The sequence below is a fragment of the Equus caballus genome, chromosome 13 (genome assembly GCF_041296265.1).
Source record: "Equus caballus isolate H_3958 breed thoroughbred chromosome 13, TB-T2T, whole genome shotgun sequence".
Taxonomy (NCBI): domain Eukaryota; kingdom Metazoa; phylum Chordata; class Mammalia; order Perissodactyla; family Equidae; genus Equus; species Equus caballus.
The window spans coordinates 25,257,269-25,279,642 of NC_091696.1; the positions used below are offsets into that span (position 1 = coordinate 25,257,269).

Sequence of the window (22,374 nt, forward strand, 5' to 3'; positions counted from 1 at the left end):
CATAAATAGCACCTCAGGGAATCTCACCAGGCCCTCTCTATTACCACACACTCATCATTCAACAAATATTTATTGAGCACCTACTATGTGCCAGATGATATTATAGGTATCAGGGATTTAGTGGTAACAGTAAAGACAGAGTCCCTGGATTCATGGAGGTTACATTCTAGTCAATGATGAAAGGCTATAAATAAGTTTATTAGTTAGGAATAGGTTTGGCTGAGTATAGCAGAAAACCCAAATAACATCAACTTAAGCAAATTAGAGGTCTAATTTCTCTCACATAAAATAAGTCTGGGGGTTGGCATTCCAAGACTCACAGGGTAGCTCTACAGTGTCATTGGGAACCCACACTCCTCCTATCTTTCTGATCCACCCTTCTTAGCACATGGCTTCCATCTTCCAGAGCACTTCATATTCCAAAATGGCTGCCATTGCTCCATTCATTTTATCCACATTCTAGCAGGAAGAAAGAGAAAAGGGGAAAGGTAAGAGGGGGTGCCTCCCAACTGAGTCAGGCCCCCTTAAAGAGCTTTCTTGAAAGCTGTAGCCCACAGGTAATGTGTACAACTCATTGTCTACTCCTACCTTCAAGGGAGGCTGGGAGGGAAATATAATCCCAGCTGGATATATTTTTATCACAAAGAAAATAGTGTTCTCTTAGTAAAGAAAAGAGGAGAATAGGTATTGAGCAGGCATTTAACAGTCTCTGGATTAATAAGGATAAGGATTTTAGCTGGTGATAAGTATTTTGAAGGAAAAAACTGTGATTAAAAAATGGAGAGGGAATAACTTTACCCAGGGCAGGGAGAAAAGGGCCTTTCTAAACAAGTGGCATTGGAGTGGTGAGAAAAAGTTCTCCATGGGAGTGTCTAGGGAAGTGAACCCAGGGAGAGGGAACAATGATCGCCAATGATCGCTGCAGTACCAAGGAAGTGGAAGCCCCCAGTGAGTGGAGTGAAGTGAGTAAGGTGGAACGTGATGGGAGATGAGTGCAGAGAGGCAGAGAGAGACTCGGTCAGGAAGGAATGGGTGAATTTCAATCCAAGTGTGATGGGAAGCAGGTGGGGGTACTCGGAGGTAAGCAGGGCGTGACATCATCTGATTAATCCTTAGTTCTGTCATTCTGGATACTTTTGGGAACTGGTTTGTAGGGGGATAAGAATGGTGACCACTCAGGAAGCCAATTCAGACATCCAGACAGGCGATAACGGCACTGCACTGGATGTGTAGTAGCATGGATGGGCAGTGCTGAGGATGCAGCTGCGATCAGCCATCATGAATTTTTGCAGCTGCCATCAGCAATCGTGAATTTTTGGTAAACCACATTGGCCTTGATGGCTAACTTTTTCTACGTTTGGCTGCTCATCTACGGGCTCAGAGAAAGCTCAGAGAAAGTTGGGTTTTTCCAGAATTGCAGTCTTGCTGGGAGAGTATGACTAGTGGTGGCCGAGGAGACGCTGGGGAGGAAGGTTGTTGAGACGAGTCACTGAAATGAGGGACATTGGACTCTAAGCAGGGTGAGGAGGGAAATGATATAAGGCAAAGGCTGAGGGTGCAAAGCTCCTCCCCAGAGTAGGCCACTTCTTGTTTCCCTCCTGTGGCTAACGGCTTCTGCCCCTCTGCCTAGCTTCTGCAGATGGACACATGGCTGGACTGTCTGTCTGACACCTGGTGACCAATACCACCTGGGTCCCATCTCTCAGATCACCCTGGTTGGTCCTGCCCAGCCCACACTCAACTCAAGTATTGGGCTCGCAAGGTGTCTAGGAAGAAAGAGCAAACACTCCTTATGCAGTCCAGTGGTCAAGCATAGGGCTGAATGTAGGCTGTGGGTTCAAATCCAAGCTCTGCTACCTTCCAACTGTGTCACTGTGAACAATACTTAACTTTTTTGTGCCTCAATTTCTTCATCTGTAAAATGAGGTATTAACAAGACCTACCTCATGGGGCTATTGTGAAGATCAAAGAAATTAATGAAAAGCACTCAGAAGAGTCCATAGCACACAGTCAAGCTTTCGATTAAAGTTATCCAATGTTATCATTTATCATCATCCCACATTACTCCGATCGAATCTCACACCTTAAGACCTCCCCTCCACACCCCAGCCTTCATTTATCTACTTTCTCTAACTTATTTTATACTTACTATTCACAACACATAATCTCCACCTTACAACATGCTGTCTTGCTCTCTAACTGTTGGTATCACACAGTTTGGCACTTGAATCCACGCTAATTGCTGTGTGCTAATAAATAAAATCATGCCTTGCTCTGATTCTTTGTGTACATGCCGTAGCTCTTCTCTCCAGCTATAGTCGGAAATTCCTGTAGGCCAACCATATCTTCTCTCCCACCTCCACAGTAGATAGTGCAGTGCTAGCCAGGTAATGCGGACACACTAAGTGCTTAGTCCTGAAGGAGGGCCTTTCCAGTGGAGACTGCAGAAATCCTGTGCATTAGGGAAGCGAATGGAAGAGGGAGAAGGCTTCAGAACTGGAACTGACGTATAAATCTCTAGTTAAGCCAACCGTTCCGTGGGCAGGGCCTAGGCTATCCTGGGGGGTAAGTTATCAGGCTTTATATTCTTAAAAGTCTCCAAAATACTAAAAGAAATAGTCTGAGTTATTCAAGATTAAAAACTACAACTTTAGGTTGATCGCCAGGCCTCCTGGGCCAGCTGGGGTAACTGGCTCTCAAAACAATTCAGCTCTTCAAGATCATTAGCCCAGGGCGTTCCCCACCAGAGGGAGGAAAACTCTAGGCAGAACTCGTGGGCCTGCTGAGAAGCTGCGCTGCACTGAGCCACTCCGTAGTTTTGGGGGCTGGCTGAGCTGCAGAAACAGCCACACGCAGCACCACAGAGAATGCGACGCCGAGCAGCATGGTCTGCCCATCATACGGCATCTCCACACGTCCTTTTAATACAGCTAGTACGACTGAGGGGCACAGGGGAGTCGGTGAAGAATCAGAATCTGTAGGCAGAATTCAAACCACAGCTCTGCCACTCGCCAGCTGTATGACTTTGAGTTATTTTAACCTCTCTGTGCCTCCAAAGTGGCGGCTATAACAACCCCAGTGCTACACTTTTTATGGAAATGAAAAGGTTTTAAATTATTATAGTGCTCAAGACAATGCCTGGTTGTAAGCATTATGCAAGTGTTTGTTAAATAGTTTTTAATTTTAGTTATTCACATGTGTGTGTATATATTTTGAGCATTTCTAGGAAACATCTAGGAATGGGAAGATAAAGATGAATGAGATTCAGTCCTTTCCTTTCAGGAACTCACAGTTTCTTTTAATAGATAGACTGGTTGAGAAGCTCTAGTAGAGGGATTGGCAAAGTGAGGGAGGAAGGTAGGAACACTGCCCCGGGGAGCAGGAAAGGCCCCACAGAGCTGGCATCTGTAACTGAGTAGGATTCAAGGTGCAAGGGAAGCCTTTATAGTAGTGGTTCTCAACCGGACCTTGCATTTGAATCCCCTGGAAGGCTGTTAAAACCCAGATTCCCAAGCCCCACCCCCACAGTTACTGATTCAGAAGGTCTGGGTGGGATCTGAGAATCTGCATTTCTAATAAGTCCCCACATGATGCTGATGCTGGTCTAGACACCCACTCTGAGAACCACTGCCTTCCAGAATAAGAGATAAGCATGTGCATAGATGCAGGAATATGAAAGACCTGGTCTTCTCAGGGGAGGGAAAGTCATCTGGCCTGATTGGATCAAAGAGTAGTGATGGAAAATGGCAAAAGATGAGATGGGAAAAGGAGGCAGGAGCTGATCTCAAAGCAAAGAAGTTTAGGGGCAAATCCTGTACACTTGGAGGAGCTTTGGGAGTTTGTGGCCTTGAGGAACACAATCAGTTTGTATTTCCAAAACTATCACATTGGCATTAATCTGGAGAATGGACTGAAACAGAGGGAGACCAGAGGACGGGAGAACAGTTAGAAGAGGCCGGAGGAGAAGTGATGAGGCCAGAGCTGGCGCAGGGGCAGTGAGACAAGAAGAAAGAAACAGAGAAATCTTAGGGCACGGAACTGAACAGATGCACAGAGGTCTGTATAGGACGTGAGGGAGACAGAAGGATTAAGGGTTTCTCCAAGCTGGCCAGCTCTGATGCCGGGATAGAGGAGGTCCTATCAACTGAGAGAGGAATGTAGGGGATCAAAGAGATCTTGGGAGAAGAGAATATCATAAATTCAATTTACAAGGATTCTGGAGCATCTATTATGCTCATTAGGCAACTAGAAATCCAGGTCTGGAGTTGAGCAAAGAAGTCAGAAGTAGAGACAAAGAGCTGGGCAGCCCTGTACACAAGTCCAGGTTAGAATAAAGGCTGTGAGTAAGTTGACCAAAGGAGAGAATTGACTGAAGAAAGATTCAGGACAGAAACCTGACTTACCTGTTTAAAATGGGCTCAACAATCAAAACAAGAAGGGAGACAGGGAGAATGAGAAAGGCATGCAGAAGCTAAGGCCCAGCAGGACCTAGCAAAGATTTTACAGCTCCTAGTCTAGTGCTGTCATCTTTCTAGCATCACAAACCCTTCCAACACCACCCGCGTTGAAGAGAAGGTGTCAGTGCTGGTCATTGTCTGTTCTCAGGTCCGTTGGCTGCCCTGCCCTGTTCAGCTCCTATCACAGGGGCCCGACCCCTGCAAATTACATTTCTCAGGCTCCTTTGCCAACTGGCTTCTGGTTAACTTCTGCCAAAGAGAGGCATTGGCAGGAGATTGGGAGGAGGAAGGTAGTAAAGGCCAGGTTATTTCTCCCCTTTTTCCTTCTCCACCCCATGACGCATCTCTGCCTTCTGTGGCTTCTCATCAGACCTGTACTTCCTGTTCCCCCCAGGTACCCAGCTCCTGGGGTCTAGGAACAGTCCCACCTTCTCGGGTCCCTGCAGCTGTGTGTGCATGAGGAGGAGCAGCTTGCTGCTGTTGCTCATCTCTGCATTGACTCACCAACCCGTTTGGCTTTTCAGCTCTTCCAACACATGACAACTAGTTCCTGTATGAATTTCCTCTATTGAACTGGCTGCTGTGGGCTCTGTTGTCCTTGCTGGTCCCTGATTGATAAATACATAATGATAATACATCAGTTTCTCTACCCGTAACTTGTTTCAGGCTGCAGAATCCTATTCAGGCTGGGATTATCCACACTGATATTAACAAAGCCTTCTATTTAAAAGTTAAGGAGAAAAGTAATTTGAAAAGAGGCAGTAAATGAAGATAAAAGCTGAAATAAATAAATTGTAAAGCATAAAGCTGTAGAATGATAAATTAGTTCAAATGCTGTTTTTTTGATAAGACTCCTAAAATAAATAGACCTCCAACAAACATGATTAAGGGGACATTTTTAATTAGAAATGAGAAAGGAGATAGGACAAAATATAGAAAATAGATGTTTTTCTCCAAATCCAAAGAGAATGTTATGTACACTTGTAGGCTAATAAACTGAATTCCTCTCTGAAATGAATAATTTCTAGAAAGATATAGATTGCTTAAAAAAAACTCAAGAAATGTAAATCTAAACAGAATAGTAACCAAAGAAGAAATTGAGATAATTACCCGATAACCAAAAACATGCAGCTGGTCCCAAAGTTTCCACCAAAACAATTTTCATACTTTTAAGAAACAGATGATTTCGATGTTGTATAAAACATCCAAAGTGCAAACAGAGATAAGAGTACCTTTATGTCCATTAGGCAAGCATGATCTTCTTCCTAAAGCCTGATAAAGATAAAATACACAAAAAGAAAATCACAGTCACACATCATAAGTGAATGTGGATAAGAAAAGCTTACATAAAATCCTCATCTCTAAAAATGAACTTGTTTTACTGTACTGCTTCAGATCTTTAGAGGGAAGATAAGGTTTTTTTGTAACAGCTTTACTGAGATATAATTCTTATACCATAAAAAATATGGAACACTTTACGAATGTGTGTGTCATCCTGGCACAGGGGCCAGGCTAACCTTCTCTATATCGTTTCAGTTTTAGTATATGGCTGCTAAAGACGCACGAGGGATGATAACTTTATAGGTTAAGTTGAAAGAAATTACAAGGGATGCACAGCTTGTACATTACAGAAGCAAATAACCATTTGATAAAATTAGTATAATTCATATCAAAGGGAAAATATCATCTGGAGTAAACATTCACAGCAAATATTAAAAAGGGGTCATTTCTATGTTATGTAAAGAGCTTATACATATTGATACCATTTAGTCCCCACTATGTAAATCGGCAAAGAACTTAAGAAGACAACTCATGAAAACAGAGATACTATTAGTAAAGAAGCATGTGGGGAAATGTTCAACTTTACTTGTAATCTAAGAAATGGCCACTCAAATAAAGTTGTGGCATCTTACACCAACTACTTTAGAGGAATTTTATAAATTAACCAGTCTTGCAACACTATGGTAAAACTAGACCCCACATACACTGTTGGTAGCCATATAAACCGGTATTATTTCTTGGCAACACATATCAGGATCCATCTTAAAATACCGTTACTGTCCCCTTAGCTTAAGGAATTTTTAAAGAATAAAAAAATAAAGCTATATGAGATGTTCATTGTGATGTCCCTCTAACAACCTAAATAAATAAAATACGGTCTAAATCCAACAACAGAATCAAGGCAAGGTTATAAATTATTTTTATAATTATAGTAAACATTATAGTTTATCAAGCACCCTTGTATACGTTACTCCTTTTAGACCTCAACAGTCCCAGGAGGTAGGTAGGAATTACTAATTATGATTCAGAAAAATTAAATGACTTGCACAAAATCGCACAATCAGTGGCTCTCAAACACCTGCTACCAAATCCCATGTTCTCTCTATGTTAAAGAGGGCAGTGATGAATATCTGCTCTGAGTCTCAGTTTCCTCATCCATGAAACAGTGCTAATAAGAGTACCTAAAGAGTATGATGGGGATTAAATGAAGCTTTAAACGGCTGTGAAGCTCTTAGCACAGGGGGTGGCACACAGCAGCACTCAGTAAATTATTAAGAATAATGATAATACAAAGTTGTACCGATTCGATATGATCACAGCAATGTGAACATGTCTGCAAGTGGACAAGGACCAGAGAGAGTAAGAAATGATGAAAATGGCTGCTCACGAACAAGACAAGAGTATAAATCACATTTCTTTTTGGAGCTGTTTTGGTTTTATTACAACAAATAGAAATCTAGAGGGAAACAAAATTAGAATATGCAAAAATCTCCTAAAAGGAACTGGCATCTTTTGGGGAGCTTAATATAAAATCTGGGACCACTGTATCCAAGACATTTGAAATCATAAACTCATCCCACGCGCCCCTTGGAGACACTGTCTGGCGTGTGGAGCCAGCCTGCCGATGGCGCTGCTTCACTTGCCCAGGGTCCAAAGAGGCATTTATTGGCCTCAATAATATGCTGGTGCTAGTCATTCAGTCTTCCTTAAAGATGAATTCTCTTTTTCTTAAAATTGAAACTCCGAAGCACCTCAAGCAAATCTCCAAGCAGTTGGGGAATGGATCCAAGCCACTCCTGATGATCAGCAAAATTCCAAGGGAGCTGCTTTGCTGTAGGACCATCGTCTGCAAGACCAAGGAGACCGTGGTTACTTCTCCCTTTGGTCATGCGACTAGAATCTACCACAAGAGAGCAGGAAACACAGCCAGCGTTAGCCCCATGTAGGTTTTAAATCTACAAATGGGGGACAACTTGAACCACCAGAGACAGGCTTCAGAGTGATGAGGGAGAGAGCTAGAGGCACCCCTTGGCTTTTCCTCCCAAAAGTCAGCGAGGCCTGAAAATCTCCACCCACTACAGAGGCATAGATGAAAAGTTACTCCACTCTCAGTTACTGCGCTGTCACAGGTTGTGAAGGACAGATAGGAATAGGTATAGCTGAGGGATAGAAACGGTGTCGATCCAGGCTGTGGTCTTGAGCTCGAATCGTGAACAACTGCCTACATGAGTCAGAGCTCATGCGGTTAGTATATGAGCTCCAATAAAAGAAATGACAAGTTCATCAAGGGATATAAATTCAGAAGAGAAATGTCATGCGATGACACAGAACCTGGCATGACCAGAGGCTGAATCACACTGAGCTCAGACTCATATGTCCAAATACCTAATCCACGTGGGATGTCAAATAGGCATCTCAAATGTAATGTGTCAAACACCAGGCTCCAGGTGTCTGCCCTCACCCACTCCACTGGCAGTCTCCCCATCTCAGGTAACAGCAACGCCATCCTTCTAGGCCCTCAGCTGGAATTTCTTTGGCTTCTCTCTTTCTCTCACATCTCACATCCAATTCATCAGCAAATCCTGTGGGCTCTATCTTCAAGATATATCCAAATCCCTCCTCTTCTCATCGCCTCTACTACCACCACCCAGTCCAAGCCATCATTATCCCTTGCCTGTATTCTTGTTACAGCCTCTTAATCGGTCTTCTCACTTCCACCTTTGCCCGCCATTCACTCTCTTCTCAACACAGCAGTGGGAGGAATCCTCTTAAAACCAAAGTGGGATGACACTTAAAAGAACAAGTCCATAAAAGAACTAATAATTTGAATTTCATTGAAATTAAAATCTACTCTTCAGAAGACATTGTTAAAACAATCATAATAGTAAAAACAAGCCACAGACAAGGAAAAAATATTTCCAAAGCATATATCTGACAAAGATCTTGCATCCAGAATATATAAAGAACTCTCAAAATTCAAAAATAAGAAAATAAACAACCCAATTTAAAAACTGGGAAAACAAATTGAACAGACTCTTCACCAAAAAAGATACGTGAATGGCAAATGAGCATATGAAAGGATGTTCAACAGGAATAGTCATTAGGAAAATGCAAACTAAAACCACAATAAGATACCACTACCCAGCTCTTAGAAATACTAAAATTAAAATAACTGATCATGCCATATTTTGCCAAGGATGTGGAGGAACTGGGTCTTTCATACCAGTAGTAGGAATGTAAAATGGTCCAACCACATTGGAGAAGAGTTTGGCAATTTCTTAAAAAATTAAACCTAGACCCACCATATGATCCAGCCATTCCACTACTATGTATTTACCCCAGAGAATAGAAAGCGTATGTCCATACAAAGACTTGTACTGGAATGTTCAGAGCAGCCTCATTTTCAACAGCCAAAAACTAGAAACAATTCAAACATCCAGAGAAACTGAATAAGCAAATTGTGGTATATCCAAACAATAGAATACTACTCAGTAATAGAAAGGAATGAACTATTGATACAACACAGATAAACCTCAAAGTAATTATGCTGTTGGAAAGAGACCAGACAAAAGAAGAGTTCATACTGTATGATTGCATTTATATGAAATTCTAGGGGGAAAAACTCATCTATAATGACAGAAAGCAGATCAGTGTCTACCTGAGGACAAGTGACAGGGAAGGAGGAGGAGAAGAGCAAAAGGGAAAGATCACAAAGAGGCACAAGGAAATATTGCGGAAGGTTGGATGTGTTTACTATCTTGATTATGATGATGGTTTCATAGATTTTTTTTAACAAATTGCCACAGGCAACAAAAGTGAAAATAGATAAATTAGACTACATCAAAACTAAAAAAAATCTGTGCATCAAAGGACCCATGAAAAAAATCTGTGCATCAAAGGACCCAATCAACAGAGTGAAAAGGTAACCCACAGAATGAGAGAAAATATTTACTAATCACATAATAAGGAGTTTGTTGTTGTCAGTGCTGTCTAGTCAGTTCCAACTCCTGGCACCCCTGTGTACAACAGAGCAGAACCCTGCCTGGTATTTTTGTGCCAATCTCTCACCTTCTGGCACTGCATTAGACAATGCTCCACTGCTATTCATAGAGTTTTCCTGGCCAATTTTTTCAGAAGTGAGTTGCCAGGTCCTTCTTCCTAGTCTGTCTGAGCCTACAAGTTCTGCTGAATCCTGTCCACTATGGGTGACCCTGCAGGCATTTGAAATATCCGTGGCATAGCTTTTAGCATCATAGCAACACACAGCCACCATAATATGACAATCAACAGACAGGTGGTGTGGTTCCCCGACCAAGAAACAAACCCCACTGGCCAGCCTGGTGGCGCAGCAGTTAAGTGCTCATGTTCCGCTTTGGTGGCCCCGGGGTTCACTGGTTCAGATCCCAGGTGCAGACATGGCACCGCATGACAAGCCATGCTGTAGTAGGTGTCCCACATATAAAGCAGAGGAAGATGGGTACAGATGTTAGCTCAGGGCCAGGCTTCCTCAGCAAAAAGAAGAGGATTGGCAGCAGACGTTAGCTCAGGGCTAATCTTCCTCACAAAAAAAAAAAGAAAAGAAACAAACCCCAGGCCACAGCAGTGAGAGCACTAAATCTTAACCACTAGACCACCTGGGCTGGCTAATAAGGGGTTAATATTCAGACTATATAAAGAACTCCTACAATTTAACTATAAAAATAAATAAATAACCTGATTAGAAAATGGGCAAAGGACCTGAATAGACATTTCTCCAAAGAATGTATACAGATGGCCAACAAGCACAAGAAAAGATGCTCAACATCACTAATCAGTAGGAAAATATAAATCAAAACCACAATGAGATACCACCTCACACCTGTTAGAATAACTGCTATCAAAACAAAACAACAACAAAAAGAAAATAACAAGTGTTGACAAGGATGTGAAGAAATTGGAACCCTTGTGCACTGTTGGTAGGAATGTAAAATGGTGCAGCCACTATGGAAAACAGTATAGTGGTTCCTCAGAAAATTAAAAATAGAACTACCATATGACCCAGCAATCGCAGGGTTTATACCCAGAAGAATTGAAAACAGGGTCTCCAAGAGATATTTGTACCCCCATGTTCATAGCAGCATTATTCACAATAGTCAAAAGGTAGATGCAACCCAAGTGTCCATTGACAGATGAATGAATAAACAAAATGTAACATATTTAAATGATGGAATATTATCCAGGCTTAAAAAGGTAGGAAATTCTAACACGTGCTGCAACATGAAAGAACCCTGAGGACATTATGCCAAGTGAAATACGTCAGTGATAAAAAGACACATTACCATGTGGTTCCACTTACATGAGATCCCTGGAATAGTCAAATTCATAGTCAGAAGGTAGGGTGATGGTGACGAGGGCCTGGGCAGAGGAGGGAATGGGGAGCTGTAGTTTAACGACTACAGAGTTTTCATTTTGCTAGATGAATGGTCTTAACACTAATAATCTATACATTTAAAAATGGTTAAGATGGTAAATTTTATGTTAAGTGTATTTCACCATCATTAAAATTTTTTAAATTACCAAATTGCATATTTTAAATATGTATAGTTTACTGTTTGTCACTTTTACTTCAATAAAGCTGTTTTTAATTACATTTTTCAAAACTAAGTAGGATCATCTCCATCCTCTGCTCCAAACCTTCCATCGGCTTCCCATCTCATTCAGAGAAAAAGCCAAAGTTCTTGGAACGACCCCTAAGGCGCTACACGATCTGGCTCTGAAACCAGCACGCCCTCATTCCCATTTCTCCCAGCTCACCCCACTCCAGCTACACCATCCTCCTTGCTGTTTCTCAAACATACCAGGTGCGTTCCCAGGGTATTTACATGTCCTGTCTGCCTTGCCTGGAAAGCTTTTCCCACAGATAACTTCATGGCTCACTTCCTCACCTCTTTCACGTCTTTACTCAAATGTCACCCTTTCAGTGGGGCCTTACCTGACACGATATTTAAAACTGAGATGTCTTCCCACACTTCAGTCTCCATCTTCCTTCCCTGCTTTATTTTCCTAAATAGCACTACTCACTGTCTAATGGATCACATTTTACTTATTTATTTTCTCTGTGTTTCTACCCACGAGAATAAGCTCAGAAAGACAGGGATCTTTCATTGTTTCATTCATTGATTACATCCCCAGCAACGGGTACAGTGCCTGGTACACAGTAGGTGCTTAATAAATATTTGTGGAATAAATGAATAAGTGAATGAATGAAAAAATGAACAAAGGAAGGAACGTTATCTGACCTTGACAACCAAGTGTAAGGATCTTTTACGAAGGCACCCCAACCCCGTCTACATAGCTGGATATCTATAAAGCTTTGTGGTTTAAAAGCTCTTTACACAGACTCGATCTTTTCCAACCTTCACAAAAGTGCTCTAACATGATGCCATCGTCATTCCCTTTTTACACATAAGTGGAGGCTCAAAAAGGTTAACTGGTTCAAGATCAAGGGGCCACCAAATGCAGAGCCAGCACATAAACCAAGAATTTGCCATTCAGCCACCAAGTCCCACGATGCCACCCTGAGCACCGACACTTTTTCAACTTTCGTATCCTCCCATTTCATTCATAATGGCATTGCTGACAGATTTTAACAGTTCAATAGTTAACCCTTGTGCCATAAATTTCTATTTGTCACACCTAAAACTCGATATTTTAGAAGGCTACCCTTCTGGTTTTTAAATGGAAATTGATGACATTGTGTGTAGGAGCAGAGGAGCTGCAAACCCTCTCCTGAATCTCTCCTTCTACCTGGAGGCAAAAATAGAAAGCCAGAAGCACTCAGGGCTTCAGGCCCTCCCCACTCCGGCATGGAACGGAGAGATGTTATCTCAGCGTCACCAGGCCCAGGCACTCCCCACACTTAAGAGGTCCAAGACTTGGTTAGCAGCCAGGGGATACAAAGACAGGAGCGCAGCTGGAGCCACCCTCGCGTGGAGAACACTCGCCCCTCACCGCTCAAGGTGGCCCGATGTCTCTGAGCAGCCAGAAAAGAACACAAATAAACAGGTTTTTATGAGAGCTGTAACCCAATTGACAAAGGCGAGCTCTCTCAGCCTGGAAATGTCCCTGCTCTGAACCAGTTGCCTTGCCAACAAGCCACATGTTTCCACTCTGCAGAATCCAATTTCTGAGCAACGTGACAGCGACAGGTCCAGTGACATGATACACGACTCCAAGGTGCCTTTGAACACCTGCTGAATAGCAAAGAACAATGTGGCCCCCAGTTGTACTTAGCAACATGGGACGCTGCGGGGCAAACGCAGGTTGTGCCGGGTTTATGCAACAGCCCCCCACCCTACCCCAGCGTCTTGCAAACCACAGAGAGCACAGGCCAGGCCGTGTTCTTTATCACCATCATTATTATAATCATTCAAACACTTACATGGGACTCACTCTTGAAATATATCATTTAATCCTCATGACAACTCTGTGAGGTAGGTATTATTAGTATCCCATTTCAGGTGAGGAAATACAGACATCAAAAAGGTAAGTAATTTGCCCTAATTCACCCAGCTAGAGAAAGGTAGAGCCAGGATTTGAACCTAGATAGTCTGCCTCTGGAGTCCACCCCCTTAAACTCACTGCTATACTATCATTCTTTAACATTCCTTAAATGGGAAAGCTGGGGGATCATTCTAGTTATCATTGCTATGTAACAAAGTACCCAAAAACTTCATAAAGTAAACCCCCCATTTTACTATGCTCATGGATAGTGCGGGTCAGGAATTTGGACAGGACACAGGGAGGACAGCTTGTCTCTGTCCACAAGGTGTCTGGGGCATCAGCTAAAAAGATTTGAAGCTAAGAATGACTCAACAGCTGAGGATTGATACCATCTGAAGGCATCTCCACATCATGTCTGCCAGCTGATGCTCGAGATCCACTGGGACTCGGATGGGTCTGTTTGCTGCAATAGTCGCATGTGGTCTCTCCAATGTAGTCTGGGCTTCCTCTCAGCATGGTGGCTGACTTCCAAAAGCAAGTGTCTCAACAGGCAGAAAGTAGATCTGTCAGTATCTTAAGACTCAGACCCAGAAACTGGGACAATATCACTTCCGCCATATTCTTTTGGTCAGGAAGTCACCAAGTCCTGATTCAATGGGAGGGGACAGAGGCCTCATCTCTCAAAGAATCTTGGAGTCATTTTTTAAACCACTCAATGAGATCATTTATTCCAACCCCTTCAAGTTCGAGCTGAATAACTGAACCTCAGAAACGTTAACTGATTTGTCCCAGATCACATAACTTATCATTGTTAGTGGCAGGATAGAACCCAGGGCCTTCATGCACTGTTACCATATGCCACTGCTTCTCACTTGGCTGCACATTCGAGTCACCTGGGGAACTTTTAAAAATGCTGATGCCTGGGTCCCACCTGCAGGGATTCTGATTTGTTCAGAGTGTGACCTGGGCATGGGGATTTGTAAAAGCTCCCCAGAGACTCTAACGTGCAACAGTGTGAGAACCAGGCTCTGTGGAATACCCTCAGATGGTTCCACGCAGGGGACATCCTCCACTGTTTTACTGTGGCTCAGCATTTACAGTGGTCCTAGCCTACCATGGGGACAGTCCCACTAAGAACAGATTTCTGACACACTCACCTGGTTCAGCTTTCATCCTGAACCATTTGTCCTTCTCCTTCTTGATATATTCCTTATCTCCTCAGCTCCTGCCCTTCTCTGCCTCCCGGGTGCCCCTCAGGACTGACACTTCTTTTAACATTCAACTCCTCAACTATGACTCAAGTCCACCTCTTGGCCATCATCTGTCAACTCCAGGAACTCAGTTTTGCCTTCGGGATCCCTCACAGGGGGAGGCCCAAAGGCCAAGTTCTCTTCCTCCGTCCACCTCAGCCCCCTGGATGACCACTAACCCCAGTAATAACCTGCCCCCCCCAGCTCCATATATGTCTTCCTTCCTCTCACTGGCCGTATAGCACTGGGGTCCAAGTGCTGTCTAAGTCATGCTTTAAAAGACTGATTCTGTGAAACCATTGGTCAATTTGGTGGGAAATAAAATCTATCAACTTGATTATTTCACTGAAATAATGAATCAGTTACATCATATGCCTCATAACAAACTGACCAAAAGCATTGGCCTTAACAAATATTTTCAGTGTTTCTCCTTAGTTTTAGATTCTCATGAGGCCAAATAAAAAAATATATATATACAAGTGGAGAAGGAGCCTTTCTGACGTTGTTATTCTACTGGATTCACTGATTTGCATTAGGTCAGTAAAGATCTCCATTGTTTTGTCATGTGTACATATCTCCAGAGAATAATTTTATAAAATGTGTTTATTCTTCACTTTACACAAAGAGTCTTTCTAAACTTCCAAGGCAATTATTTTGTAAATTGAACCCCATTGTAAATGTTCCAAAGAAGAGGTATTTAAAGGGACTCTTTATCAAGGTTCACTACACTTTTCTCCCTACTTTTGTGTATGTTCGAAAATTTCCATAATAAGATTAAAAAATAAAAGAGAAAAGGAGGGAGGGAGAGAGGATGGTGGGGGGAAAGGGAGAGAGGGAGGGAGCAGGGCTGGGCAGCCTCAAGGTACTCTACAGTCATGTGAAAAGCTTTTATGTAAAGTAAGGCAAATAATACCCTCCCCCCAAGATGAACCTGTGTTTGTTACATGTGTATGCATGTGCGCGTGTGTGTGTTTTCAAGTTATATATACGTATTTGTAAACATAGATAAATATGTGTTTTTAAATTCTAATTTCTCTAGACTGGGGTTCTAAAAATCTAAAGTAATTATTCTTATAAAGCATTTGTCTCTATCAGCCTTCATTTTTCTCTCCCTCTCCCTGTTTGGGTCTCACTGCTGGGTAAGAGAGAGGCCTGCATCCACCTTGGTTTACAGAAGTCCACCCACTTTACGTGTACCTGTGTGTACTTGAAGACGCAGTCGCTCTTCGCAGGGACACAGAGACATTCCAGGCAGCCTGTGTTCACTTCTTCCCCCTGCCCTTTCGTCCGCCTTGGTTTTCCTCTATAAATTCCTGGTCCCACTCCAGTCCATGACACAGAGTTAATCAATTCTTCCTCAGTGCCCCAGTCGCTGACATAAATTCTGAAAGGCACTGCTTTGCAGATCAGTGTTTATGAGGCACTCACCTGCGTGGATTCCATGGGATTAGAGAGACAAGAAGGGGAAGCCAATAAGAGCCCACACACTGCCGGGTCAGTACAGTGCCAGAAGAAGGAGTATGTGCAACGTCAGAAACAAGGGCAAGGCAGGGCCTTGAAGACCTAAGATGGCAGCTTACTCCTGCAATTGTGTTTTTAGTTCCTTCTTTCTCTCTGCCGCACATAGCCTGACAGGCACTGGACACCCAGTCATCAAAATTCAACAGCAGATGACATGATTCCCCCAACTCCTTGCCCAGGTTCCCTGGACAGAATTCTTTCCATCAAGAGCATGAACTAAAAGACCCAAAGGCAATGCATACTCCTTAGTCCCTAACCTCATTTTCCTCAGAATACATTTTAGTCAAAGAGAAGCCAGGCCTCCTCAACTCCTTGTAGGACCAATTGAGGGAGAAACTGCTAAGGACAATTTCCCAAAAGGGACAGCTGTACAATATGCACCTGCCACAGTCTATCCTTCTGTTGAGCTGGAATGTGTCTTCATCCATCCATTGGTCTAACTCTGCTCTGCAGGGCTACCAGGAACAAATCTGCTCTCTTTCATGTAACAGCTCTTGAATTTTTAAATACCAATCATGTAACCCCCACCAAGTCCTCTTTCCTCCAGGCCCAACATCTCCAGGTTCTTTAGCCTATTCCTCCTCTAGCCTATGATTACACGTCCCCTTCCCACCTGGGCCTCCTTCTCTGCCGCAGGCTTGACAAGAGGCATATACTATTGATGACCAGAGAAGCTTTCATCCTGCCCCCGGAGGCTTGTAATGCGTTTATGCTTTCTCAGGATGACACATACTCCAGGAGTACTGAGAATTGCTGTCAATCTCTCTGGCACCATGAAGGACTCTGGCATTTCACCATATAATCATTTTTTTCCTCCCAAGGGGCTGCCTGCTTGAGGAAACTGTCGTATTCTCCAGCCAAGGGGAGCCAAAGCGTTCTGAGGCAGATAAGCATACCCCTGCCATGTGGTTCCTTCCAAACACTTCTCTGATGCACCAGCTTGTGGTAAAGGAGCTAAAATCACCTGCAGTCATAGATACCAGCCTCACCCCAGCTCCCCCAGGCCTCACTGGTCTTAAGAGCAGAGGAAAGTATTTTTATCAGGATAGTCTAGGTTATGCTGTGGTAACGAAGAGCCCTAAGTCTTCTATGGCTTAGAAAAAAAAGTTCAGGGACTGGCCCCAGGGCATAGTGGTTAAGTTCGGTGCAATCTGCTTCAGTGGCCCAGATTCACGGGTTGGGATCCTGGGTGCAAACCTACACCACTCATCAGCCATGCTACGGCAGGAACCAACATACAAAATAGAGGAAGATTGGCACAGATGTTAGCTCAGTGCTAATCTTCCTCAAGCAAAAAAAGGAGGAAGATTGGCAACAGATGTTAGCTCAGGGCAAATCTTTCTCAGCAAAAGAAAAAGAAAGAAAGAAAGAAAAATTCATTTCTTATTCATGCAAAGTTCACTGTGGATCTGGCAACTCCTCAGAGCAGTTTCCTTTCAAGTGATAACTCATGGATCCAGGGGACTTGCATCTTACAGCTACACATCTGGAAGACATGGCTTCCAGGACACGATGGCAAGGGAAGAGCCGGCTCTTAATTGCTTCGGCCTAGAACCAACACTTCTGCTGATAGCCCATTGGCCAGAACTAGCCACCTAACTGCAAGGGGGCTGGGAAATGTGGCTGAGCATGTGGATATTCAAGGAGCAGTATATGTTCTGCCACGCAATCTCAGTGGCCCTTTGACCCTGAAACACCTCCCCACATTTAGGTGAATCACTGCAAAATCAAGCTCCTCACAGCCCTTCAGATGATTCATAGGCTCCTCAGCAGCCACGATGTTTGATGGCTGCTGTCACCAGTGTCATCTTCTGAGCCCCTGCATGGTGATTTTAATTTGCAGCTGCAGACAACTCCCTCCATCTCTCTCCGCTGCCATTGACTTCATCAAGGTCATCACTTCCTTTCTGAATCTATCGTGATAGCATTCTTAACTGGTTTCCATTCCTCTCTCTGCCACACCACTGCCTATTACCTTAAGAAAATTCTAACCTGAGTATACCCTTATTCTGCTTCAAATCCTACCATAGATACAGTGCCAAAAGGATAGATCCAATTTCCTTAGAACTGTGTATAGTCTAGTCCCCAAAATCCTCCCAGCTCCCTTACTCAATGCCCCATTCCTATGTTCCTTGTGCTTAAAGCACCCCAAATTCATGCCCACTCCTCAAGGTGCCATGGCACTGCCCAGAGTGCTTCCTCCAATCTGCAGCAGCTGTAGAAACTCTACTGACCCTACAATACCCAGCTCAAGTGTCCCATCCTCTGTGACAACTTCCCCAACTCTCTCTAACAGAGCTAGCTGTCCCCTGCTCTGGGTTCCAGATGCCCTGTTAATGTGCTTCAATTGTACTTCTCTGTCGGCATGTCCATCTCTTCTACTTGGTAGATTTCTCATTGGCTGTGGCCATGCCTTGCTCATCTCTGTATCTCCAGTGGGTAAAATAACTCCTGGTCCAGGGTATGCATCAATAAATGTTGAACAAATCCATGTGACAAATTGCCCTATTCCTTCTTGCACTGCTGAGAAAGAAGTCATTCCTTCATATGCTGGCATGTTTTTATTCCAAAATAGTGAGAGAAACAGGAAATGGAGAAAATAGTAATAATACAGCTCACAGCCTGGGCTGGGGGTTTTAAAAGGAAAGCATTAAACTCCCTAGAATTTTCCCAGCATCCTGAAGACCAGAAGCTCCAAGGGTACCACTTTGACTTTCTGGATCGTTCTAAAGTGGCCTCTCTACCTCATTCAGAAAATCCAGTGAGGATGGACTGAAAATAAATAGCTGTTTGATTAGCCCAGCATTGAGCTATTTCAATGCATTCCCCCTCCTGAGCAGAGAGATTGCATGCCCTGAAATGAAAGGAAAGCATGTATGAAAGCCCTGGTTATTCAGAGGAGGGGCGGGGGAGACATAAAAACTCTCCAGAAAGCCTTCAGCACTGTAACTAAATGCTAATGTTTAAAGATATCCCAATATTTCAGGAAGCCATTGGTAGAGCCACACGAAAGCTCACGCTAGTTTTAAAGAGAAATATTTGACTTGGAGGGACAGACCCCGTGCTAGCTCCAAGATAAACTTTCTTAGCTCTCTCAGGCCAATTTTAATGCAAAGAGCAGCTCTGTATAAGTAAAAGTTCTTTTTCAAGAACCAAGCTGTGAATTATGCTACAGGCTGAGCTGAGCAGTTGGTCTTTTGCTGATGAAGGCAGAAGCCTGAATGTGATACAGAAGAGGAAGGGGTGGCCAGGGACATCCGAGGGGGATTATCACAGAAGGTCAGACTAATTAAACCAAGAGAAGTCACCACAGAGCCAGAGCTCCCACACACACCATCTTCAAATGCTCTGACACATGCAGGGGTTGATAAGAAAGAGACGGGTGAACTGTCACTTTCATCTGCCTGAAAGGACAACGGTCAATCAAATAAACCTTTTTATTGTTGGTTTAAGCCCAGGTGGAGGGAAGAATGGAAAGTGTTGCCAATTCCTAATTACACAGTTGAATCAGAGACAAGGAAACGAAGGAGAAGCGAAGTCCAATTGTCTCTCTGCTTAGCCATTTAATGCATGGTTCTTGCACACTTACTTTGTTCCAGGCGTAGCACTAGGTGCAAGAGATAAATAAGAAATGTTCCCTGCCCTCAAGGAGTTCACAATTAATAAGCATTTAAGTAAAATAATACTATACAGTGTGATTGATGCTCTACTAGAGCTATCTAAAGATTGCAAGGAGCACTGTAGGGGGAGTCTAACTGCCCAAGGAGTATTAGGGCTGGCTCCATAAGGGAGGCAACACATGAGTGAGCCCTTAAGAGTAAGAATTCTCGAGTTGATGAGCGGAAAAAGGCAGGCAAGGCAGAGGCCACAGCCCATACAAAGGTCAGGAGGCGTGAAACCATGACATTTTGAGAGGTTTGGAAGTGTTGAGCGGGGGGACACAGAATCCACACCAGGGAATGCTGGAGATGAGACTGATAAGGCAGTTGGGCATGAGATCCTGAAGGGCCTTGAATGCCACACAAAAGCATTTAGAATTCATCTTGAGGGGAGCCGTAGAAGATTTGTAAAGATGACATGATCCAAAATGTGTTTGAGAAAGATCACTTGGTCACAGGTGGAAGATGGAAAAGATATCTGGGGAAAGATCTTCTTCCAAAGGAGCTAATGACAAATGCCCCAAGCGCAGATGTGAGCCGCGCCGCCCGTCTGTCCTCCCTTTTCCTGTTCATCCTCCTGGTGGGGATGCTGCCGAGGCAGTGATTCCTGAGAATCTACTGACTGAGCCCAGCCGGCGCTGTCTACTCTCAGGGCCAGAGAGTGTGTTGAAGCCACCTCAGACTGGCTCAGACTGGCTCACGAGAGATGACTGCACACATCTCTTTTTGGCTTCAGTGACATCCCATCAGTAGCTTGAAATTGGCCATTGTGGGAGGCTTTTTACACCTCAGAAATCTGCAAACACAAACCAGGGCTTTTTTCCTTTCCCAGAGAGCCATTTATTAAACATTTTACCAGCACACCACTTGAAAAGATCCACGAGAGCTATATCTACTTAAAGAGACCAAACCACTACACATGAAATGATACAAGGACAATTCAGTTCAGAGTTTAGCACGCACTGAAGAAGGAGTCATGAGGCACGGGCAGTGGGGGAGCACGTAGAAAAGAAATACAGCACCCTTGAGAGTGACTCCAGGTCCTCCTCACCTCAGACTCCACCACTCTCACTCAAGCTGGGGTTAATCAGTTAGGTCCCATCTGATGGTAATTATATCCTGTGTGGTGTCATGACTAGTGATCTCCAACTATAGTTCTCAGAGGTGACAGGTAACCTCAAAAGTAAGTGTGCTGTCAGAGAACTGCAGACTTAGAAAGAGCCTGAGGGAAAGAATCCAGCTCAAACTCCCCTTTATTCATCCATGAAAGGAGCCACCTGAGGCATCCGCTCACAGTGACCTAAGTCCTTACAACTATGAACAGCAAAGCAGGAACTTGACTACAGCTCTCCTCTCAGCTCAGCATACACTCCAGTGCCCATACTGTTTTTTATTGGTAAACGATTGTCCCATCAGGACAGTCTACCTTTTCCTTAGACCCTGAGCAAACACATTCTGTACAGTATTGTCCAAGACTGGCACAGGCTTCCTGTCTTCAGTACTCTTGAGAATGCCTGGTATCCAGGAAAGCCATGCCAGATATTCATAATGTTAACTGAAGCGAAACTGAATCAATAACATATAAAAGCATCGTATCAGGAAATACACATGCAGACTGACTTCTGAGGCTCCATGAGGACCTTGGTCCTGAGTCCTGAACTGAGGTTCTAGAGCCTGGGAGCAGGCTGGGAGTGGCTGCTGAGCAGCAGCACATGAAATAAGGGAGCTCTGAAGCTCAGCAACCAGGGATGATGGCAGAATCAAGAACCAAGAAGGTGGTCCGAAGTTCACATCAGCCAAGAGATTCAGACAGAGCAGAGGAATCCAGAACAAGACAGGCAGACTAGGAAAGAGCAAGAGAGTCTAGAAAGGAGGGATGGTGGGGAGGAGGGACAGCCTCAAGAGTCTCCCCGGGGCTTAAGTCTCAGCCACTGATATTTGCACTAAATACCTAGAGCTTAAATTTTGCCTCCCCAGAACTTGGATCTCACGTCCCAAAACATTTTCCTAAAAAGATTTTTGGGGTTAAAGTAGAATTACCAACTTTTTCCTTTGCCAAAGCAAGAAGAACAACAAAAAAACAGGGGCCAGCTCCATGGCCAAGTGGTTAAGTTGGCGTGCTCCGCTGCGGCAGCCCAGGGTTCGGATCCTGGGCGCGGACATGGCACTGCTCGTCAGGCCACATTGAGGCGGCATCCCACATCCCATAACTAGAAGGACCTGCAACTAAGATATACAACTGTGTACGGGGGCGGGGGGGGGGGGCGGAGATAAAGAAGAAATAAAAAAAGACTGGCAACGGTTGTTAGCCCAGGTGCCAATCTTTAAAAAAAAAATACACACACACACTAGCACCATCTCACGAAATAATAGATATTTAAGCCTCCCAAATTGCGAAAGAACAAATTCTTAGAATAAAGAACTTTCTTTTAAATTCACTACATATAGCTTCATGAAACACACTACATTAGCCGTTACTTTGCTCACTGCACCATGGCCTGCTGGACCAGACCAGGTGGGACGAAGGGCCAAGGCAGACTGGACATATTTGGAATCACCCAATTCCTCTATGTGCATATTCTTCATATCATTTATGGTGGCGGAAGAGGAGGAGTATTCTCTTGGTAATTTTCTCCAGCACCAGGTGGTAAGCACCATTCCTAGTCCTTCCAGAACCACTTAGCCCTCTTCTATTTACAGTACCTTGTGCCTGGTTCCCAGGGT

General features: G+C 43.8%; 1 long non-coding RNA gene and 1 pseudogene across 1 annotated transcript in view; both read right to left on the reverse strand.

Annotated features, from left to right (window-relative positions):
* The window catches only part of LOC138916993 (uncharacterized), a 46,072-nt gene that overhangs the window by 16,335 nt on the left and 7,363 nt on the right, over window positions 1-22,374 (reverse strand). Inside the window, exon 2 of the long non-coding RNA XR_011424295.1 lies at window positions 5,690-5,729. This is a non-coding gene — a long non-coding RNA (uncharacterized lncRNA). The remainder of the gene's footprint in view (window positions 1-5,689; window positions 5,730-22,374) is intronic.
* On the reverse strand, window positions 5,917-6,017 carry LOC111767664 (U6 spliceosomal RNA; annotated as a pseudogene).